At 30.1% G+C, this 26,459-nt stretch overlaps 1 protein-coding gene across 1 annotated transcript in view; it reads right to left on the bottom strand.

Annotated features, from left to right (window-relative positions):
- Positions 1-26,459, bottom strand: part of kay (transcription factor kayak) — a 251,579-nt gene that overhangs the window by 115,231 nt on the left and 109,889 nt on the right. The window lies entirely within an intron of this gene.

Here is a 26,459-nt window from a genome sequence, read left to right on the forward strand (position 1 = left end):
TTTGGCTTGCGGGAACTCTAAGAGAAGCAAATTTCATCCGATCCAGCTGAAATTTGGTACATGGTGTCAGCATATGGTCTCTAACAACTATGCAAAAATTGGTCCACATCGGTCCATAATTATATATAGCCCCCATATAAACCGACCCCACGATTTGGCTTGCGGAGCCTCTAAGAGAAGCAAATATCATCCGATCCGGCTGAAATTTGGTACATGGTGTAAGTATATGGTCTCTAACAACTATGCAAAAATTGGTCCACATCGGTTAATAATTATATATAGTCCCCATATAAACCGATCCCCCGATTTGGCTTGCGGAGCCCCTTGGAAGAGCAAAATTCATCCGATTCGTTTGAAATTTGGTACGTGATGTTAATATATGGCCTCAAACACCCATGCAAAAATTGGTCGAAATCGGTCTATAATTATATATAGCCCCCATATAAACCGATCCCCAGATTTGACCTCCGGAAGAGCAAAATTCTTCCCATTCGGTTGAAATTTTGTACGTGATGTTAGTATATGGTATCCAACAACCATGCAGGAATTGGTTGCTATAAGTCCATAATTATATATATAGCTCTCATATAAACCGATCGCCAGATTTGACCTCCGGTGCCTTTTGGAGAAGCAAAATTTATCCGATCTGGTTGAAATTTTGTACGTGGTGGTAGTATATGATATTTAACAACCATGCCAAACGTGGTCCATATCAGCCCATAATCATTTATAGCCCCCATATAAACCGATCCCGAAATTTGGTTTTGGAGCCTCTTGGAGGAGCAAATTTCATCCGATTGAGTTCAAATTTGTGGATGACAGTCTTTCGTAGAAGTTTCTATGCAATCCATGGTGGTGGGTACATAATATTCGGCCTGGCCAAACTTACGGCCGTATATACTTGTTCTGAATTAATAGCATAGGATTTTTGAGCTGGATTTTTCTGCGATAGCCTAGTTTAAACTACATCAAAAACCAACATCGGGAATATTTCTTAAAATATCTTTACTTGAAAGTAACCACATCTTTGTTGTGGCAGCAATACCAAAATCTTAAAACTAAATTCAAGCGATTATTTGTTTAAATTAACATTTACAGCATCATAGACTTTTTACACAAATTCCTTCAAAATTCTAATCTTCTAGCTCTCTCTCTCTTGCACATTCTCTCCATACATCTCAAAATAAAATGTAATTACTGGTTTTCTGTTTTTTTGCTACAATAATTTTTACCACAAAATATACTACCCCTTATGCGTTTATTAATACTTTTGGTGAATAACCTCAGAATCTGATTAGCATAGAAGTTTCAATAAAATAAAAATAATTATAAATCTTTTGAGTACAACAACAATTGTACATTTGAAACATTTTAAAACATTCTGTACCACCGCTGCGAGCGAAAGAGGTTTTCAAAACAATTCAAGGAAAGATGATGGCCACATGCGGTGGACAATATCCAGATTTAGAACGATATGACGAAAACTCTCAGTTTCAGTGGTTTTACTATTGGGACTTTAAAGAATATCTAAGATTATTAGATTTATTGGTTTCGCTGTAGAACGGATGCACATTGCAATTGACCACAGGCAGAAGTTATCTTTTCGCTCTTTCTCTTCGAGAGAGATTGAAATCAATCACACACAGAAAAACATATCAATAAAATATTTCCAATAAAAACGTTGGTTGAAGTTGAAAATGTAATTAATTAAAAAAATATTTTTAAATGAAAAATATAATTGGAAATTTTGTTGGGAATAATAAGTTTCTTTATAGACCTACTATTCGTTGGTTCATTCAATTTTTACTTCAATCCAATGAAATATCCAACTATAATTACACTTGTTTACAAAATATTTTTTTTCATTTACATTTTATAAGAGGTGACATTTCTTATGTATTTTCATCTTCTGAATTCGAAAATGAAGGTTAAAATTTGTTTATGAAACCGTTTTTGAGATATCTCGTTATTATTAGTTTTTCGTCGTTTTTTCACTAGACAAATCATATCTCGAGCTAGATGTCAGTATGCCCGATTATATCGTTGTTGGTACTTAAATGGTTATTGAGATGACGAACAAACGTGTACAATTGGATCTGTGATAAATTCGGTGGTTCAAAATATATCGATGAAAATAGGGCGAATTTTCAAAAAATCGTGCTTTACAACGACTATGTGCCGCCGAAAAAGTACAAACCATTGAAAAAGTCTGGTTTCTCTTCATGTTCGTAAAGATGATACTTTAACATAAAAAATAAGATCAACCAGGGAAAAAGGGGCGAAAAACTAAAAATAACGGGATATCTCAAAAACTGTTCCATAAAAAAAATTAACTTTCATCATGAAAATACATACATAAAAAGTCACCTCTCATGAAATTAACATATTCAGTGCAAACTAATTTATATGAATTATTCTGAAATTACAAGAAAATTATTTAATCAAAAGGGAAAATATTTATACAAATATAAAAAATAAAAGAAAAGACCTCGAGCTTGAAAAATCATTAATTTATCATAAAAAAAAACATTATTAATTTTTTTTTTAAATAAATTAAAAATTTTAAATTTTTAAAAACCTTTGTTGTTAGCACCAATTGTTTTTTAATATTTATTTTCATAATTTATTATGATTGTAAATCTGTAGTAAATAAATAAATAAATTTTCGAAAAATGTATTAATTTTTTTAACAAGTGCATTTTTTATTTATTTCTAATTAATCCTGCAATTAATAATATCATTTTCGTGATTGAAGCAATTAAAAAAATTAAATTAGAACTGCTAAAATAATTATAAATAAATAAAAATATAAAAAATAATACAATGCCTAAAGAAAAAAAATTATTTAAAACATTAATTAAATTGAAAAATTTTAAATTGCCGAAAAATTTACAATTTTTTAATCAAGTATATTTTTTAATTATTTGTAATTAATCACGCAATTTTTAATAATCATTTTCGTGTGTGATGTCATTTTAATTAAAAAAAATAATTGGAACAATTAATATCGTGATTGACTCAGAAAAAAAAATTTTTGTTGTGTGCAGATTTAAAAAACAAAATATTTTTTGTTATTGTGAAAAAAAAGGAATTTCGTATTTTGATAAAATACTGTTTTCTGAAGGAAAGAAATACGGTGGAAGCAAAAATTTGGCTTGATAATGAGTTTCCGGACTCTGCCCCAGGGAAATCATCCATAATTGATTGGTATGCAAAATTCAAGCATGGTGAAATGAGCACGGAGGACGATGAACGCAGTGGACGCCCGAAAGAGGTGGTTACCGACGAAAACATAAAAAAATTCACAAAATGATTTTGAATGACCTAAAATGAAGTTGATCGGGATAGCAGAGGCCTTAAAGATATCAAAGGAACATGTTGGTCATATCATTCATCAATATTTGGATATGCGGAAGCTCTGTGCAAAATGGGTGCCGCGCGAGCTCACATTTGACCAAAAACAACAACGTGTTGATGATTCTGAGCGGTGTTTGCCGCTGTTAACTCGTAAAACATCCGAGTTTTTGGATGAAACATGGCTCCATCACCACACTCCTGAGTCCAATCGACAATCGGCTGAGTGACCGACAGCGACCGGTGAACCGTCTCCGAAGCGTGGAAAGACTCAAAAGTCCGCTGGCAAAGTAATGGCCTCTGTTTTTGTGGGATGCGCATGGAATAATTTTTATCGATTATCTTGAGAAGGGAAAAACCATCAACAGTGACTATTATATGGCGTTATTGGAGCGGTTGAAGGTCGAAATCGCGGCAAAACGGCCCCATATGAAGAAGAAAAATGTGTTGTTCCACCAAGACAACGCACGGTGCCACAAGTCATTGAGAACGATGGCAAAAATTCATGAATTGGGCTTCGAATTACTTCCCCACCCACCGTATTCTCTTGATCTGGCCCCCAGCGACTTTTTCTTGTTCTCAGACCTCAAAAGGATGATCGCAGGGAAAAAAATTTGGCTGCAATGAAGATGTGATCGCCGAAACTGAGGCCTATTTTGAGGTAAAACAGAAGGAGTACTACCAAAATGGTATCAAAAAATTGGAAGGTCTTTATAATCGTTGTATCGCTCTTGAAGGTTAGGTTAGGTTAGGTTAAAGTGGCAGCCCACTTTAACCTAACCAGGCTCACTTAGACTATTCAGTCCATAACAGGCTCACTTAGACTATTCAGTCCATTGTGATACCACATTTAACTAAAAGTACCTATTACATATGGGCACTTCTAGTCTTATCGCTCTAGAAGGGAACTATGTTGAATAATAAAAAAGAATTTTGACAAAAAAATGTGTTTTTCTTTGTTAGACCGGGGACTTATCAGCCAACCTGTTAAGTGGTTTGGATGTGAATTAAAAATTTTTGTGATATTTTGCCAAAGAAATAACTTTTATAAATTCGTATGGTTTTTAATTCATTCTAACTCTTGTCTGAAATGTTTGACCTCAAATATTTTAAAAAATTCGCAATCATTTTTTTTCGACAAAATTAAAATAATTTGTATCATTTTCCCAGCAAAAAAAACGTCGCTAAAAAAATAATGAAAATGTTCTTTTTGGATCCGGAAGTGGTGCAAAATTGACGCAGAAGCGATGAATTTAACATGGGCTTGTCATAGAACGGAAGTCCTCCATTTCAACAGCCGTTTCACTGAATTTACATCACTTCTTTAGATGTGATCCGAATTCAATGTTTTGGATGTAAATTAACAAATTCTGTGATATTTGGTCAAATAAATAATTTTTATAATTTTTTATAATTTTTAATGGATTCTAGTGCTCGTCGGAAACGTTTGACTTCAAATATTTTCAAAAATTCACAATTTTTTCAGATTGAATTTAGCATTTTTTTCGACAAAATTTAAATGTTTTGTACCATTTTATGAATTCTTACCCTGTTTTTAATCTATTTGAAACAAAAAAAGTTAAAATTATCCATTAAAAGTATGAAAAAACCAAGTTATAAAAAATTGAATTAAAAGAACTTCCTGGGTAGTTAAAATAAAGAACATCATTGGGAGTGCATTTTCTGGAAGTGCTTTTAAAGTTGTGCTTTGGAAGAACTTCCAAATTTTTTGCTGGTTTATTAATTCTTACAATATTTTTAATGTTCCTTTATCGCTTACGATAAATGTCTACTTTTCAATTATGCCTAAACAAGGCTATCCAAAATTTTAAAATTCGATATTTTGATCCAGATCGTGACCATTCAAAAAAAAAAAACATTTTTAAAATGGGCATTTGATTTTTTTTAATATTGCATAATTTCTTTTCTCTATGACCCTGAATATGAGAATCGTAACTTGTGTACATGTAATGAATGCGCTTATTTATTAGCATATCCTTACTATTTTTTTATAGTGTTTCCTTCTTCTCTCTTCCCTTTCCATTTTATCTACCTATCATACCTGTATTCACGACAAATGGAACATTAAAAAAATTAATGTATTGTCCATTACCATATTTATTTAATAATTGTAGGAAATCCTGTTCAATTGTCAAGTTAAATCGACTCTTGAAATAAAATTTAAAAGTTTCCTACCACATTTGATAGCTTCCAAGAAGAGTCAAATGTCCTGAAATCATTTACAATTCTTTACTTTTTTTTTTAATAAATTATAAAGCCATAAAACCACCATCAACACCCCAATGCAAAGAGAGGAAAAGTCAAAGAACACACAAAAAAACGGAAATTCCCCAAAAAAGCCATGTATGTGTGGGCAACAAATAAGGCTAAATGACTTTCAAACGCCATCGTACACGAGACAATCAGCTTGCCAGTCAAAAAACCGATCGACCAATACCGGCAATTGAAATACTTGACGATGTGCTGATACAACCGATGCCAATAGTATTCTCAACAAGAAATGAGAACAGAAATGGTTTTGCTTCGCAATAGGGATGTCAATTTAAGGCATCCCTATTGCCATATAATTTAAGTTTAATTTTAATTTTAAATTTAAATTATAAATATAATTCAAATTTAAATTTTATTTTTAATTTTAATTATAATTTATAAACATAAACCTGATCTTAAAACTGATTATTTCATAAATCCGATGACACCCCTGCTACATAATAAACAAATGGACAAACCGACTAATAACCACGGTTGCCACAGTTGGTAGAATTCTACCATAGATGGCAGATAGTTGAAAATTATCTCTATTTTGACAAAATTTTCTATAGAAATACAATATTGACAAAATTTTCTAGAGAAATAAAATTTTGACAAAATTTTCCATAGAATAAAATTTTGACAAAATTTTCTATACAAATAAAATTTTGACAAAATTTTCTATAGAAATAAAATTTTGACAAAATCTTCTATAGACATAAAAATTTGACGAAATTGTCTATAGATATAAAATTTTGACAAAATTTTCTATAGAAATAAAATTTTGACAAAATTTTCTATAGAAATAAAATTTTGACAAAATTTTCTATGAAAATAAAATTTTGAAGAAATTTTCTATAGAATTAAAATTTAGCAAAATTTTCTACAGAAAAAAATTTAGAAAAATTTTCTATAGAAATAAAATTTTGAACAAATTTTCAGTAGAAATAAAATTTTGACAAAATTTTCTATAGAAATAAAATTTTGACAAAATTTTCAATAGAAATAAAATTTTGACAAAATTTTCTATAGAAATAAAATTTTGACAAAATTTTCTATAGAAATAAAATTTAGAGAAATTTTCTATAGAAATAAAATTTTGACAAAATTTTCTATAGAAATAAAATTTTGACAAAATTTTCAATAGATATAAAATTTTGACAAAATATTCTATACAAATAAAATTTAGAGAAAATTAAAGAGACAAAATTTTCCATAGAAATAAAATTGTGACTAAATTTTCTATAGCAATAAAATTTTGACAAATTCTTCTATAGAAATAAAAATTTGACAAAATTGTCTATAGATATAAAATTTTGACAAAATTTTCTATAGAAATAAAATTTTGACAAAATTTTCTATAGAAACAAATTTTCTATAGAAATAAAATTTTGACAAAATTTTCTATGAAAATAAAATTTTGACGAAATATTCTATAGAAATAAAATTTAGAAAAATTTTCTATAGAAATAAAATTTTGAACAAATTTTCAGTAGAAATAAAATTTTGACAAAATTTTCTATAGAAATAAAATTTTGAACAAATTTTCAATAGAAATAAAATTTTGACAAAATTTTCTATAGAAATAAAATTGTATCTAATTATACAATTATTATTCGAGCTTTATGGACAGATATAGATTAAGGAACATGGTTAATAGAGCCATTGAAAAGAAAACGCCAGATACAAATCTATACACGCCTGGACTGTACATGTTTCGGTTCGGGCGAATGAACCTTTCCACAGCCTTTAGTATAGATCTGGCTGGGAGAGATAACTCAATTTTGGGCCCTTTATGCTAACTCCTTATGGAGAAAACATTTGGGAAATTTCCTCTTACAAATTGAATCATCTTTTCTCCCACTGTACATCATCTTTTCATATAACTTACAAGTCCCTTAATCTTATTTTTATTTCGTTTTGTTACATAGTAATGCAACAACACGAAATTTATTTTTAGAAAGCTTATTTGTTAGAATTCACCTAAGTGGTGAACAGTCGAACAATGCTTATTGTTTCTACAGTCAACTACAACATATGACAATTAACAGAAACTGGTTTCCAGGAAACAACAACAATTCTAACACGTACATTAGTCGTGTTTTTCCTAGTTTTACGACGGGCTCATCGTTGCTTATTATATTACATGTTAGCCTTACGTGTTAGAATTGTTGTTGTTTCCTGGAAACCAGTTTCTGTTAATTGTCATATGTTGTAGTTGACTGTAGAAACAATAAGCATTGTTCGACTGTTCACCACTTAGGTGAATTCTAACAAATAAGCTTTCTAAAAATAAATTTCGTGTTGTTGCATTACTATGTAACAAAACGAAATAAAAATAAGATTAAGGGACTTGTAAGTTATATGAAAAGATGATGTACAGTGGGAGAAAAGATGATTCAATTTGTAAGAGGAAATTTCCCAAATGTTTTCTCCATAAGGAGTTAGCATAAAGGGCCCAAAATTGAGTTATCTCTCCCAGCCAGATCTATACTAAAGGCTGTGGAAAGGTTCATTCGCCCGAACCGAAACATGTACAGTCCAGGCGTGTATAGATTTGTATCTGGCGTTTTCTTTTCAATGGCTCTATTAACCATGTTCCTTAATCTATATCTGTCCATAAAGCTCGAATAATAATTGTATAATTAGATATAATGCATTTGGACGTCAATTGCCTGTTTCGGTATCAGGCTAACATGTAATATAAGAAATAAAATTGTGACAAAATTTTCAATAGAAATAAAATTTTGACAAAATATTCTATACAAATAAAATTTAGAGAAATTTTCTATAGAAATAAAATTTTGACAAAATTTTCTATAGAAATAAAATTTTGACAAAATTTTCTATAGAAATAAAATTTTGACAAAATATTCTATACAAATAAAATTTAGAGAAATTTTCTATAGAAATAAAATTTTGACAAAATTTTCAATAGAAATAAAATTTTGACAAAATTTTCTATAGAAATAAAATTGTGACAAAATTTTCTATAGAAATAAAATTTTGACAAAATTTTCTATAGAAATAAAATTTTGACAAAATTTTCTATAGAAATAAAATTTTGACAAAAATTTGATCAAAAACTTAATTTTTTAAATATGGTCTATTTTTGGTAATTTTTTTTTTTAAATTTCGGCAGATAATTTTTGGCACGAGTGGCAACCGTGCTAACAACACAAAGAACGGAATCAAAACCAAACCAATCGAATTCAAGCAGTGGGTATGGTGGGACAATACCCCCTATATAAAACATCAGATTTCCAAGAAATCACTTTTTTCGCGTCAACGTTGTCGATGTTAAAAAAAGAGAGAATAAACGAAACGAATCGAGCAATAAAACGTTAAAAGTCGACAGCAAATTGACGACTAAATGTTTTGGAGAATTGCATTCCATTGAGGGGTTGTGAGGGAAAGGCAAACTGCCTGTGGCCTTTGGGGAAGTACAAAATCTACACTCTTAGCCAAAAACGTTTATAGGAATATAGCCAACCTATAATGCAGAGCCACACAGGATACTACTTGAGGCTAGTAAATATTGGCAACCATATAAGCCAATACAAAATTATGAAATGAATGTTTTCACAGGGGGTATTAAATAAAACGTATATTACCAACAAATGGGCCATAAACATTGGTCAAAAGCAAATATTTAATAAGACAGTACCAACGAACTAAACAAATATTGAATGTCACATTCAGGAAATTTCGAACCACAATTGTCATCCGGACATGAGTTTAGGTTAAATGAATGAATGAAAAGAGCACAGTGGGAGTAAATGGAGATCAGGGCTGCCAATTTTGCCGATTTATCGGCATTTTGACGATTTTTTACTCAAAAAATAACAAATGCCGATTTTCCGATTTTTGTCCCAAAAATGACGATATTAGGTCAAAAATTTTTGATATAAGCAATTCGTTTACACGTTTAGAGCCAGCAAAAGAGAGAATGCATTTGACAGTTGTCAGAGAGAGAAACTGCAAGTTTTTGCTAGAGCTATATCCCATTTTACATCTACAGTATTGGTATCACAGTTGCCGCTCGTGCCAAAAATAATCCACCAAAATTGAAGAAAATTTTACAAAAAATCTACCAAATTAAAAAAAAAAATATTTTAAAGTTGTTGATAAAATATTTGTGATTAGTACAAACAAAAATATTCTTTTATTTATATTGAATTTGTAGAAATTTTTGTAAAAATTTTATTTCTATAGAAAAAGTTGTCCAAATTTTATTTCTACAGAATTTTGTCAACATTTTATTTATATAGAAAATATTGCCAATATCTATAGAAAATTTTGTCAAAATTTTATTTCTATAGAAAATTTTGTTAAAATTTTATGTCTATAGATAATTTTGTCAAAATTTTATTTCTATAGAAAATGTTGCCAAAATTTTATTTCTATAGAAAATTTTGTCAAAATTTTATTTCTATAGAAAGTTGTGTCAAAATTTTATTTCTATAGAAAATGTTTTCACAATTTTATTTCTATATAACATTCTTGCAAAAATGTATTTCTATAGACCATTTTTGGTACTTTTTTTCTATAGTAAACTCTTTATATCTAAGAAAATTTTTGCAAAATTTTATTTCTAGAAAATTTTTTCAAAAGTTTTCCAAAATTTCATTTCTAAAGAAAATTTCGTCAAAATTTTATTTCTGTAGAAGATTTTGCTAAAATTTTATTTCTATAGAAAATTGTACCTCTTAATTGGAGAGTCAATCAATAAGAGTTTTATAGTCAAATTATGGAAAACGCATACGTAAATATTAAAGATCTTTATTTTTATTTTTAAATAAAACTCTTACTGAATTAATAACTATATATTAAAAAAAAAATTATATTATTTTTTGAATTGAATAGCAAAGCATTGCATCTGCTTTTGTTGTTGTGTTAATTTTATGTCTTTACATTTGTTTTTAACTAAAAAATTAGTTTGATTTTAATATTATTTCCATTGCAGATTTTTTTGACGATTTTTAAAATGGAAGTGACGATTATGACGATTTCTTCGGAAAAAAGTGACGATTTTTCTTGAAATTTTATTGGCAGCCCTGATGGAGATTTCAGTGGAGTAAGCGACAGAGAGAGAGAGGGAGACGAATTTTCAAATCTAAGTCTAGTGTAGTACAAACCGAAATCGAAAAATAAGATGAAGAGATTGTAGTTATATGAGAAGATGATGCACAGTGGTTGTGAAAAAATCAGTTTGGAGAGGAATAATTCTCGTGTATAATTTCGTATTTAATTTAATTATATTAACTTTGTCATTTCGTTTGTAACACATCGAAATAATGATGTAGGTCGGATGGTATTGCAAATGGGCCACATGGGGCCACTTTTACGTATAGCCACCACACGGATGAAAAAGACTGTTTTTCATATGTTTGGCTATAAACATTATATGTTTGGAACACAAATTTTTAAACACAATATTTTTGAGTACAAGCATATAATGTTCATAAACTAGCATAACATGTTTGGGACATATATGTTAATATGTTAGAACATATTATGTTTGGGACATAAAATGTTTGTAAATATAATATGCTTGGATGCAAACATATATTAATTTAGAAATAGCCTATAAACAAATATGTGTTTCGTAGCTTGGAGCGCTATTTAACAGGGAGCGATATTGAATTAAGTTGGTGGTTGTTGCTTGTTATTACAAAATTAACATTTTAATTTCCCTTGGGCAATTGATCAGCTACTTCTTTGATCCTTACAAACTGTGTGGTCCGCTGTTCGAATCGAATAAAAAAAATCATACAATTGAATAATTTCTTTTACAATGTTTGTATTACAGAAAAAGGTGCTAAGAACTAAAAAATCTCGTGGAAGTGAGAAAGATGTGGGGGAATATACAATTGGGCAGAAACAAAATTTTGAGTATTCAGGTCGAAAACCTATGTTGTTAGCACCTATATTACCTGTTTATTTTCATAATTCAATATGATTGTAAATATATAAATAAATAAATAAAATTTTGAGCACAATATTGTTTGGGAGAATTTTTTTTAAGCATATAATATTTTTGGGTGCAAAATGCTTCCAAACATATTATATGTTCACATAATAACATATTGTTTTTTGGAAGACAACATTATTGAATTTGGATGCAAAAATACAAAATGTTTGGAACTTAGACTACCCAAACATATATTGTTTAGACCAATATGCTTTCAAACATATTATATATTGGAAGAGATCAAACATATAAATGTTTGGGCAATACCCAAAAATGTATATGCTTGAAGCAAAATATGTTTGGGAGTATATGTAACAGAAGCGATTTTTTGTGAGCGTGCATATAAACCGATCCCCAGATTTGGATTGCGGAGCCTCTAAGAGAAGCACATTTCATCTAAGAGAAGCAAACTTCATCCAATCCGGCTGAGGTTTCACTGTATTTAAAACTCCAACCAACAACATACTGAACATTTTTTTGTATTGTACTCCGGAGAATTCAGTAGTCCGGCCAAAAGTCGAGACTATATCTGTCCGGACTACACGCTCAAAAAAAAAAAAATCACTTCCTTAACAAATATCCCAAACACATTTTGCTTCAAGCATATATATTTTCAGGATTGGTCCAAACAAAATATAGTTTGTATTGTTCAAACATATTATGTTTCACCTTAAGGCATACACTGGTAGAAAAAAAATTTAGTGAAAAATCAATAAAAAAGTAAACAATAATGAAAATAAAATTAAAAATTTCATGCTCTCGGGGATTTGAATATGGAAGTGGAAGTTTTTTTGAGAAGGTTTTTTCTAGAATTACTAGAATTTTCATTGAGTTCAAATAGAAGGAAAAAAATATATTTCTACAAAAATATACGTCGAACAAATAAATAAAATGGATGTCAAATATAAAAATCAATCTTTTGAAAAAAAAAATATTTGATAAAAATAATTACCACTAACACAATTTCTAAAGCAATGCAAATAATCGGAAAATGAAGTACTTCCCGCCTATGACAAGCCCATGTAAAATTCATTGGAGATGGTCCAAGTTTGCACTAAATCCAGATCACAAGTTGGGGATTAAAACAGCAAGTTCTTATTTGCTGCTATCTTCAACTGTATTCCAAAACAAATGTATTATTATGTCATATTCATTAACGCTTTCCATTTACATAGTCATGTTTGTTTATTTAAGTATTCAAGTGTTCTTATCCCGATTGATAGTAGAACAAAATTTATGGCAACGTTGATGTGTATCACCATCACCGCTGACGGCATTCTTGTATTGCGGGTTTTTTTTACTACAATTTAAGGTAGCAGCAAAAAAATCCAAATAATATTCATTCATTTAGACCAATTCATTCATTCATTCATGAATTGAAATACAGCACTAACTACAAGAGCGACAACAACAACAACACCGGCAACATCTACTATACAAACAGACAAACTACACAAGGTGTAGCTAGTACACAATGATGACTCATCCGCATTTTAGCTGGAATTTTAAATACCTATAGGCTCTTACTACCGTCTTCTTTTGAACCCTCCTCCATCTACCCAACACCTTTATTAAATATTGCTCAATGCGATACAAGAGGGTGGCGGTAGAGGTTTAGCGTTGGAGGTTGTGTTGTAGGCCGTTGATTGCATATGCTTTACTTTTGGGGACACGTTTTACAGCTTGTTTGAGTGTGTGAGTGTGCCAGTGCTGTTTTAAGTTCAAAAATCAACATCAAGTGTTCGTTTGAGCTTTACCAACTTGTATGGCATGAGATCTGTTGGTCACTTTACAGTTTTTAGAAGTTGAGTGGCAAACTTTCAAACTAATCTCAAAGAGAAAGCATGTCATATAATAACCATGTTGAGTGAAAAAGGAGAAATACATACATATACTCTTAAATATCTCCTAAGAAGACTTGCAAAAACATAGTTATGATTTAAAGAGTTATATGTTGGACTGATTAAGAGACTATTACCAATAGGTACATAGAAAAAAATGTCACCAAGATTACGCAACCAAAATTGTAGGATGCGAAATTTACAAAATATTAAGGACAAATTTCTTTAAAATAATTAAATTTTAATTAAAATAAAGTTTATGATCTTTGCTTCATTTTTTTTTTTTCATTACATTTAGGAAACAAATTTTGTAAATTTCCGTTAAAGCCACGTCTAAGGCTAATTTTCCTTAAAGTAAAGAAACACATTTTTAATTTAAAGAAAATGTCCTTAAATTAACTGAAATATTGAAACTTTAGATTTAAGAGAAAAACGGTTCAAATATAGGCTAAGACTTATTTTGTGGATTTAGCGTCTTTGATTTAAAGTTTTTTTTGGAATTAAGAAAACATTTTTTACTTTGAAGTATTCGTTATAATTTGGATTTTTAAACTGGCATTTGTTTGTACGTGAGTACCTTTATTATTAAACCGCGAAAAGAGAACGAAAATTTGATAAATGAGATCTGTATTGTAATTTTAATTTTATTGGTGCTAGATTTAAAGCCATATAGGTCTCTAAAAAATTTCTTTATTTTAAAGAAACCGCATCTTTGGCTCGGAATCAATACCAAAATCCTTAAGGTAAGGTCAAAATCTTTGGACCAAGTAAACTTTTTTTTTTTGAGTGCACGGTTGTTCGTCATCTCAATACCTTGCATTTAAGTACCAACATAATATAATCGGACATTTCTAACTCGAGATATGATTTTTCAAGTGAAAAAAGGACGAAAACAGAACAATATAAGGATATCAAAAAAAAGTTAACCTCTATTTTCGAATTCAGCATATAAAAATAAACAATTATATACGGCCGTAACTTCGGCCAGGCCGAATCTTATGTACCCTCCACCATGGATTGCGTAGAAACTTCTACGAAAGACAGTCATCCTCAATCGAATTATTCGGTTGTGGTATCTTAAAACTTCTTAACATCGTTTTCTAAATTGTGAGTTAGTCCATACGTGGTATATATTGGACAAAAAAGTTATGTATAGGTAAGTCTACAAATAATTACGAATCGACATGGACTTTTGCACGGTACGTAGAAAGCCAGAATTGAAATATGGGCGTCGCTTATATGGGGGCTATATAGAATTATGAACTTGATATGGACCAATTTTTGTGTGATTGGGGATCGATTTATCTGAAGGCTATATATAACTATAGACCGATATGGACCTAGTTAGGCATGGTTGTTAACGGCCATATACTAGCACAATGTACCAAATTTCAACTGACTCGGATGAAATTTGCTCCTCCAAGAGGCTCCAAAACCAAATCTCGGGATCGGTTTATATGGGGGCTATATATGATTACACTGAAAAAAAGCATACTCGGTTCCAAAGATTTTGTCTTTACTTTAAAAAATTTGGTATTGATTCCGAGCCAAAGAAGCGGAGAATACAAGTAAGGATACTTTTAATACACAATTCTCTTTTAAATTTAGGTTTTGTGTACTTGCTTCTAGGAAGCAAATTTTAATTTTTCGCTTTCTCAGCTTTGTTTCTTCATATGCTATCAAAGTCCTTTAAAAACCAAATTAGGACTCGACTTCCAGTAGAAATTATGCTATGTTTGAAGTAAAAAACTTCTTTAAAATAAAGTTTTGAAAAACATGTCCTATATTTGAACGATTTTTTGCTTTGTAGTCAAGGTGCAAAAAGACAACAAATTTTTAAAGACAATTTCATTAAATTTAAAGAATTTTTCTGAAATATTAAAGACAAGTTGACCTTAGCCTATAAATTTTTTCTTTCATGTTAAGATACCCATTTTTAAGTCAAATCACTTAATTATAAGGACAATACGACTTCATTGAAAAGTTTATCGACTTTTGGACAAGGAAAATATCTTTATTTTAGAGAAATGCGTCTTCTATGCTAAGCAAAATTTGTATTCGTATTTTAAAGACATGAAATCTTTGACCTCACGACAATATTTTTTTCAGTGTATGGACTGATATGGACCACTTTTGGCATGGCTGTTAAATATCATACACTACCACCACGTACCAAATTTCAACCAGATCGGATGAATTTTGCTTCTCCAAAAGACACCGGAGGTCAAATCTGGGAATCGGTTTATTTGGGGGCTATATATAATTATGGACTGATATGAACCAATTCCTGCATGGTTGGTGGATACCATATACTACCATCACGTACCAAATTTCAACCAAATCGGATGAATTTTGCTCTTCCAAGGGGCTCCGATGGTCAAATCTGGGTATCGGTTTATATGGGGCCTATATATGATTATTGACCGATTTCGACCAATTTTTGCATGGGTGTTTGTGGCCTTATATTAACACCAAGTACCAAATTTCAACTGAATCAGATGAATTTTGGTCTTCCAAGAGGCTCCGGAGGTCAAATCTGGTGATATATAATTATGAACCGATGTGGACCAATTTTTGCATGGTCATTAGAGACCATATACTAACACCATATACCAAATTTCAGACGGATCGGATGAAATTTGGGGGCTATATATAATTATGGACCGATGTGGAACAATTTTTGCATGGTTGTTAGAGACCATATACTAACACCATGTTCCAAATTTCAGCCGGATCGGGTGAAATGTGCTTCTCTTAGAGGCTCCGCAAGCCAAATCGGGGGATCGGTTTATATGGGGGCTATATGTAATTATGGACCGATGTGGACCAATTTTTGTATGGTCATTAGAGACCATATACTTACACTATATACCAAATTTCAGACGGACCGGTCGTGGGTTCGAACCCAGTTTCGACAAAGCAATTTTTTCAGCGGTGGATTCTCCTCATTTCTGAGTGTTTCAAAGCATCTCTAAGTGGTTTCACGGCAATGTGGAACTCCTTTCGGACTCTGCCATGCCATTGTGCTCAATATAGAATCGGGCAGCACTCAGTGATAAGAGAGAAGTTCACTACTGTGGTATCACAATGGACTGAATAGTATATGTGAGTCTGAAATATCGGGCTGCCACTATACTGAACCTAACCTACATATTTCAAAGCCCAATTTAAGCATTGTGCAGTGCAACATAACGCACATATCGTTTATTATTGAAAACAGCTGATAATTGCACTGTTAGAAAAATATGTTTTTCATATGTTCCGATATAAACAAAATGTGTTTCGGGCACGATTTTAAACCACAATATATTTAAGTGCGAACATGTAATGTTCCTGAACTAACACTAAATGTTTGGGACATCTATGTTAATATGTTAGAATATATTATGTTTGGGGCATGAATGTTTCATAAAAATCATATGTGTGAATACAAACATATATAAATTTACAAATTTCGACTAAACATACATATGTTGTGATATTTTATTCAAAGCGACAGAGAGAGTATAGAGAGAAATAGAGATGGAAACCGGGAGAGTTGACGAAAGATATCAATATAACACAGCAAAAGAGTCAAAAGAGAACAATTTCTGTGAAACCGCTTGTATGTTGTTTCGGAAAACTGTTTTATGATAAGGCCAAAAATTTGATATGTTTAAGTCTAAATATTATTTAATTTGAATAAAGAGAATATACATTCTGAACCAAGAGAATAGACATTTGAAAAACAAACAGCTTATGTTTTCGCCTTGAGAGCAGCATTTTATGTATGTGTGGACATGTGTTTTGTTTATCATTTTGGCATTATGGGCACAATTTTTTTCTTGGTTCGTTAAAAGAAATCAGGGGTCTTCATAAAAATAACGAAAGGGCACTATACTCTTTTTAGAGTTGGGACAGTAAAATGAAATAAGGAGGAAATAGTGAAAAATTACACAGTAAAATGTAAAAAAACAAACTTTAGTTCCTCTTTATTAAAAAGTAGTCCACGAGGAGTTGACGGACACCATCAAATATAAAAGCGGGCATTAAGTTCGAGTTTTACAGCTAAAACAATTTAAAAAGTTTATTTTCTTTAAAATGAATTATTAAAGAAAAATGAAAGGAATTTTAGAGCGATGGTGTTAAATGCTAGTAAAAAACTGTTCACTCCTAAATAAATTTATGTTTATATTATAAAATTATGTATGTATGTTTATACTCGACTCCACGTTCTTCTTTTGTTAGTTTTTGAATTCCTTCCAAATTTTAAAGTTTTGTACAAAAACAGTTTTTTATTACAAGATTGTTATTTTTGCAATAAAAAATAATATTTTATCCAAAAATCAGTCAATTTCGTTTATATCAAGCACTGTTACTGACTATAAATCTTTAATAACGCACATTTCGAAGTTTCATTTAAAAAAAAAATAATATAGTATAAATATAAATGTGTAAATTAAAAAAAAAAAAAAAAAAAAACAAAAAAAAAATGTTCGGTCGGAGCAGGGATTGAACCCACGACCCTTTGCATGCAAGGCAGACATGCTAACCACTGCTCCACGTGGCAAACAAATGTATGTTTCTGTTAAATAATGTTATGTTTGCATAGGCTCGTGGGCGCTGCAAACTATGCTATATAAATATAACTTAAAACGATAATTATCTACTGGTGACTATAACAGCTACGTAGCCCAGTGGATAGTGTGTTGGCTTACAAACTGTATGGTCCTCGGTTCGATTCTCCGTGCAGGCGAAAGGTAAAATTTAAAAAATTTATAAAAGTGAATAATTTCTTCAACATTATTTGTATTACAGAGAAAGGTGCCAATAACTAAAAAAAAATCGTGGAAGTGAAAATTACGAGTATGTTAGGGAATGAGCACAATCGTGTTTGGGAAAAATTCTTCCAAGCATATAATATTTTTGGCTCAAAATGCTTCCAAACATATAATATGTTCACATAAAACAAACATATTAATGTTTCGGCAGTATGCAATAATATATGTGCTTCCTGCAAAATATGTTTGGAACATATGTTAAAGAAGCGATTTTTTTTGAGGGTGTGTATGTTACCTCTTGCAAGTTTTTACTAAATAACAATGCTCAGCAAAAACCAGGAACTTCTCTATATCTATGGCCATTTTGGAGTAAACAAAATTTTGTGATAATTATCGAAATTTATCGGGTACACAAAAGTGTCACAAAAGCACACAAAAAAGTCAGTAGCTAAAATAATGCTAAATTTATTTTTTTTTTCGAAATTTTCTTATCAAATTTTATGAACTATATATATAAAGTTCAATTACCGTACAAATAAGATCAATGTGATGAAAATTTTCGTACGATTCCGAAAAATTGTAAGAATGAATTACAGTATGGTCAAAATGGTCATGATTTGAAGCCAATGATTTCGTTTTTACATATATCATTTATCATTTGCTGTTATGAGAGTTTGTAATTTCGTAAATTGTATATAAAAAGTAATTCCGGGTCATTAATTTTTTCATGTTTAAGAAGTAGAGAAAAATTTAGCTCAGAAATTTACTGAATATAATATAATAAATATGCATTTTAAGTGAAATGAAATTTTAAAAATAATGAAAAAAATGTTAAATTTTTTTACAAAAAATATTTTGTATTTTTTGGCTATTTTTAACCAATTTTTGTGCGATTTTATGTGAAAAAAATTCGGTCAACGCTGGTCATTGCCTCCAATAAATCTTGCAATTAGAATATTGTATTAAAATTATTATATTTCAATTATATTTATTATTATTAGAGCATTATATACTTACAACAATGTGCAATCAATTTTGGTTATAAATAGACACTTACCTATAAAGATAATAAAAAAAAATCAATTATTAGATTTCAATATAATTTAGATTTACATATATAGTTGTTTAAATTTAAGTTATGTTATTATTTGATTATTTTTATTTTTTTGCTTCCATAGTTGAGTTATTTCTGACTTTTAAAAAAGTCATCTTTCCCTCGTTGGCTTAAATTTATGAGGATGGGAAGTCCATAATGACATAAAACAGTTATAAGATTCTAATCAATTTTTCCAATTAAAATTTCTATAATTTTTTTATTGATTTTTTGTGTTAATTAAAAAATTAATTTGTATATATTAATTTTTTAATTGGAACAATTACTTCTTAATTGCTTTGATGATTGATACTATCATTTCTGTGATTGAAGATATTTCAATTAAAAATTAATTGGATCAATTAATTTCGTGGTTGAAGACAAAAATTTTGTTCTCTGCATATATGCATATGCAATGGTATATGAAATGATATGAACCAGGGATGGAAAATACAATTTTTACGAAAGTACTAAAAGTGCTTTTTTTTTTTTTTGAGCGAAAAAGTACTTTTCATTAAATTTCAACAAAAATTCCATTGGAAGATTATTGTCACGAGCTCCGTTGGACTGAATATTAAAGAAAATACAATTTTGTTTGTCACTCCTCAATTTTAAATATTTTTGTAGTTTTATATCCGCTTACAATCACTACTGTAGTATTGTAATCACGGTTGCCAAAGTTAATAGAATTCTACTGTTTGGTAGATTAGTAGAAATCATGGTACTTCATAAAAATATTCTATGGAAATAAAATGTTGACAAAATTTTCTCTAGAAATAAAATTTTGACAAAGTATTCTATAGAAATAAAAATTTGACAAAATATTCTATGGAAATGCAATTTTTACAAAGTTTTCTATAGAAATAAAATTTTCATCAGAAATAAAATTTTGACTAAATTTTCTATAGATATAAAATTTTTACCAAATTTTCCATAAAAATAGAATTTTGACCAAGTTTCCCATAAAAATAAAATTTTGACCAAATTTCCAATAAAAATCAAATTTTGACCAAATTTCCCATAAAAATAAAACATTGACCAAATCTTCTATAAAAATAAAATTTTGACAAAATTTTTTATATAAATAAAATTTTGACAAAATATTCTATAGAAATAAAATTTTGAAAACATTTTGTATAAAAATAAAATTTGACAAAATTTTCTATAGAAATAAAATTTTGACAAAATATTCTATGGAAATAAAATTTTGAAAATTTTTTCTATAGAAATAAACTATTGATAAAATTTTCTATGGAAATGCAATTTTTACAAATTTTTCTATAGAAATAAAATTTTCATCAGAAATAAAATTTTGACTAATTTTTCTATAGAAATAAAATTTTGACTAAATTTTCTATAGATATAAAATTTTTACAAAATTTTCCATAAAAATAAAATTTTGACCAAATTTCCCATAAAAATCAAATTTTGTTCAAATTTTCAAAAAAAAAAAAATGTTGACCAAATTCCCCATAAAAATAAAATTTTGACCAAATTTTCTATAAAAATAAAATTTTGACCAAATTTTCTATAAAAATAAAATTTTGACAAAATTTTCTACAGAAATAAAATTTTGACAAAATTTCCGTCAGAAATAAAATTTTGAAAACATTTTTTATAAAAATAAAATTTGACAACATTTATATAGAAAAATTTTGATAAAAATTTCTATACAAATGAAGTTTTTCTGAAGAAATAAATTTTTGCAAAATAATATTTTTTGCTAGTTTTTGGTAAGATTTGCTCCAAATGTGGGTAGATTTTTTTTGTCTCAAGTTTCGACCGTGACGGTAATGGTTCGCATTATTTTAGTACGAGATCGACAACTTCTTATCCAGAAAGTGTTCGTGTGGAAGCGTATTATAAAGGTTGGTTAAATTGTAAGGGCCGATGTTGAATGTGAACCACACCTAAACGCCAAGTTTTTTCCGAATTTTATTTGACATTTCTTTATTTCAGACTTACTAAATTTGAACCATGGACGTCGTGAATGGGCAGAATGGTTCCAAGAAATGGCAAAAGTGGATGATCAATTTTCGAAGAAAATCATCCTCAGTGATGAGGCACATTTTCACCTCAGTGGATTCATTAATAAACAGAATTGCCGCATTTGGGCGAATGAGAATCCATGAGTGATTGTCGAAAAACCAATACACCCACAAAGAGTGACTGTTTGGTGCGGTTTATGGGCTGGCGGTATCATCGGGCCGTATTTCTTCCAAAATGAGGCCGGTCAGGCAGTTACGGTGAATGGTGTTCGCTATCGTGAGATGGTAACGAACTTTTTATGGTCCGAATTGGAAGATATGGATGTGGACGATATGTGGTTTCAGCAGGACGGTGCCACTTGCCACACAGCTAACGAAACAATGGCTCTTTTGCGCAACAAATTCAATGGCCGTGTTATCTCACGTAATGGCGATGTCAATTGGCCGCCAAGATCATGTGATTTGACACCGTTGGAATTTTTTCTTTGGGGTTATTTGAAAGAAAAGGTATACGTAGATAAGCCAGCAACAATTCAAGAGCTACAGGATGAGATAATTCGGCACATTAACGGCATAGAACCTCCATTATGCGTCATCGAAAATTTGGACCATCAGATGAAGGTGTGCCATCGAGGTCGCGGCACCCATTTGGCCGATATTTTGTTCCATACATAATTGAGTAATACCAATATATCATAATAAAATAAAATTACAATAATTTCCTAAATAGTTTGTGCTTCATTCAAAATCAACATCGGCCCTTGAAATTTTAACCACCCTTTAGAATCACATGCTTTTTCAACTAAAACATTCTTTAAATTGAATAAAATCGTGTTTTTGACTATGGCTTTTACAAAATCGAGATTTTGTTCCCGCATGAACCTGTCTGTTTTGCCAAATTTGTAAAAGACTATTAACAAATTTTGTTAAAGACTTTCTCAAAGTATTAAAATATTTTTTCAAAACTATTGTACCATAAATCTGATATCGGCGAAAAAATGTCTACACAAAAGGTACTAAATCATTCGCGGGGGTATTACGGCACTGAAAGTATTGAAAAAAGTACTATAGTACTGCATTTTCCATCCCTGATATGAACGCACGTCTTATATAAATGATAAATGAATTTTAAATATTTGAAGTATATATACTAGATATTAAAAATTTCTTTAATATCCCTACAGAAAATGGAGCAACCCCAGGATCGGTATAGGACTAGTGTCATTTCAACTAGACTCTTTATTTAATTTTGAGCGGAATTTTGGAGAGAAATTTTTGCAATGAAATCTATTAAATTTTTTTTTTAATTTTACGGAAAAGTACATTATTAGCTATTGTAGAAAAATGTTTCAATTTTCTTTTTAGAAAAAAGAAAGGAACAGTTACCATGCAATATTTTTGGCGCCTTACACATTCTAGGAATATCATAAAAAAAAATCCAACCAAATTCCCCATATATAAATTCTTCTTAAAAAAATATTAAGCCTGTTCTTATTAATATTTATTTTATTATCTTGTTCAATGTTAGCATTTTACTTCCTTAACGCTTCGATGGAAATTAAATTAAAGCTGTAACGTCTGGGACACAAGCAAAGCTGTGAAGACTAACGCGAGATCACACATGAAGAAGAAGGAGTGGCTGTCTGGTTGGGTGCTCTTATCGCCGCATATTGCATTCTACTTCGTATTTATTCCATTTTGCTAAAGAAATCATGCCACCGTCATCGTTAATACCCCAATGCCATGCAACACAGCAGGCCCACAATGTGAATACCGCCCCAGATCAGACAGCCGGCAAGAAGGTAAGAAGGCGAAAACCCCATCATGCAGCATTTTATGGAATTTCACAGTTTGGAGATTTATCCATTATTTTTTCGGTTTGGATTTACTTTTTTTTTGGGGAATTTCTTTGGAAAAGTGTAAGGTTTTGTCCGTCCATATGTCCATCTACCATTTGTCGACATTGGGACTTTTTTTTCGTTTGATTATTCTCTTTTGTTGTTTTTGTTTTTTTTTGCAAATAAGACCTCTCCCAAATGAAGGGTAAGGTTAAGTAGAATTTGATATGAGTGTCATATAATTTATGGAGAATTTATGTCCGAGTTCATTTTGTCGTTTTATTTAGTTTTCATTTTCTGTGTTCATTTCTTTTTCTTCATATTACAACCAACAACGTTTAGGGTGATTGAACTTGGAATATATTTATTCCTTGCAAAGTTTTTTTTTTTTAATGTTGCATGTGCATGGACTGAAGGCAGGGCTTTTCTTATCTGTAACTTGATATTATTGTAAGTTATCATTGACCCGTGCTGAAATTTAATGTTGCATTTGAAAATTTTAAGATACCATATAAAATCGGATTTAAAATTACTCTGGCGCTTCATGTATTTGAAATTCAGGTTCAGGGATTATTAGACGCTAAGTCTTCAATTCGATTTTGAAATAAATGTGACTGATGGATGAAATACCAACCAATGTGTCAAGGTAATAATTATTAATATTTTTTTTTAATTACGTGATTTGGTGACGTCGGTCTCAAGTATTGCAAATATTGCAAAATATTAGTCGGAATTTAAATTAAAACAAATTAATTAAATTAACTAGAAAATTACTTTACTTTATTATTAGAAAAAAAACTTTAAGACAAATATGCGAAATTCTCAAAATTAATCTCAACCAATATTGTTATATCCTGCGCCACACTATGGAACAGGGTATTATAAGTTAGTACATATGTTTGCAACGCCTAGAAGGAGACGAGATAGACATATGGTGTCTTTGGCAATATTGCTCAGGGCCGGCCCCTGAGTTGATCTAGCCATGTCCGTCTGTCTGTGAACACATTTCTTGTGATCTAAGTCCAGGTCGCAGTTTTAGTCCAGTCGACTTCAAATTTGGCATAAGTATGTATTTTGGGTCAGAATAGAACGTTATTGATATTGAAAGTAATCGGTTCAGTTTTAAATATAGCTCCCATATATATCTTTCACCCGATATCTACTAACTTTGACATCAGAAGCCAGAATTTCAGCCTGATTTACTTTAAATTTTGCACAAGGAGTGCAATTGATAGTGTCGTAAATTGTACCGAAGTTAGTTGAAATCGGTTCAGATTTAGATATAGCTCCCATATATATCTTTCGCCCGATATGCACTTATATAGCCCCAGAAGCCTGAGTTTTTCCCTAATTTACTTTAAATTTTGCACAGGGAATAGAATTAATATCATATCTATGCACGCCAAATTTGGTTGAAATCGGTTCAGTTTTCTATACAGTGCCCATATATATATTTACCCCGATTTTCACTCATATGACCACATAGGTCAAAGTTGTAATCCGATTTACGTGAAATTTTGCACAGGGATTTACGTAAAATTTTGCACAGGGAGTGGGAAAAATACCAACATTTTCTTTGTAAAATCGCCACTGCTAAGTGGAAAACTTATAAAAAGTGACTCCAATTTTCCTATAGTTCTAATACATATCTATCGACCAATTGCCTAAAAATTGCTTCATATTTAAATGTTTCCCATATGTGTTACTAACAATGTGTTCCACCCAGTGTTGCCAAAAGTATGTGAAATTCCCTACATGTAGGTTTTTTAGCGTCTTGTAGGGACGTACGGGCACTATGTGGGACTTTTTCACTCAACATAATTTTTAATAATTTTTACATTTTGGTGGCTCTAGAGGAGGAAATTAGAAGCCGCCAAGGCTAGATTTTTAATAATGTGTGAGGACCACGGTTAGGTTAAGTGGCAGCCCGATGTATCAGGCTCACTTAGACTATTCATTCCATTGTGATACCACATTGGTGAACTTCTCTATTATCACTGAGTGCTGCCCGATTCCATGTTAAGCTCAATGACAAGGGACCTCCTTTTTATAGCCTAGTCCGAACGGCGTTCCACATTGCAGTGAAACCACTTAGAGAAGTTTTAAAACCCTCAGAAATGTCACCAGTATTAGTGAGGTGGGATACTCCACCGCTGAAAAACTTTTTGGTGTTCGGTCGAAGCAGGAATCGAACCCATGACCTTGTGTATGCAAGGCGGGCATGCTAACCATTGCACCACGGTGGCTCCCACGATTATTACTCGTGCCAAAAAAAATTTACCAAAATTTGGAGAACATCTTACCACAAATGTACCAAACAAATATTTCTAAAGAAGTTTTTGTCAAAAATTTATTCATGTAGAAAATTTTTTCCAACTTTATTTCTATAGCAAATGTTGTCAACATTTTAAAATTTGGTCAAAATTTAATTTTTTTAAAGAACAAAATTTTCTACAAAATTTTATTTCTGTAGAAAATGTTGTCAAAATTTTATTTCTATGGAATATTTTGTCAAGATTTTATTTCTATAGAACATTTTGTCAAAATTTTGTTTCAATAGAAAATGTTGTCAAAATTTTATTCCTATAGATTTTTTTTTGTAATTTTATTTCTATTGAAAAGTTTGATCAAAATTTTATTTTCTATAGCAAATGTTGTCAAAATTTTATTTCTAAAGAAAATTTGGTCAAAATTTTATTTTTTTTTTATAGAACATTTTGTCAAAATTTTATTTCTATGGAATATTTTGTCAAGATTTTATTTCTATAGAACATTTTGTCAAAATTTTGTTTCAATAGAAAATTTTGTCAAAATTTTAATCCTATAGATTTTTTTTTTTAAATTTTATTTCTATAGAAAATTTTGTCAAAATTTTATTTCTATAGAAAATTTTGTCAACATTTTATTTCTATAGAAAATTTTGTCAAAATTTTATTTCTATACGAAATTTTTTCAAAATTTTATTTCTATAGAAAATTTTGTCAAAATTTTAGTTCTTTGGACAAGTTTTTTCAAAATTTTATTTTTATAGAAATTTTTTTCAAAATTTTATTTCTATAGAAAATTTTCTCAAAGTTTTTTTCTATAGAATTTTTTCTCAAAATTTTATTCTATAGAAAAATTTCTCAAAAGATTTTTCATAGAAATCTAACAAACAAAAAAAAATGTACTATTTTTGGTAGAATTCGACAAACTGTGGCAACCGTGGTGGTACTACACATTTATTTTTACGTAATATACGTTCCACTTCCATATGTTTAAGATAATAAAGCACATAGAACCGTTTTTTGTTTTGTAAATTTTGTTTAAATTTAACGACAAATACACTATCTATTTCACT

This window comes from Haematobia irritans, chromosome 1 (genome assembly GCF_050003625.1).
Source record: "Haematobia irritans isolate KBUSLIRL chromosome 1, ASM5000362v1, whole genome shotgun sequence".
NCBI lineage: Eukaryota > Metazoa > Arthropoda > Insecta > Diptera > Muscidae > Haematobia > Haematobia irritans.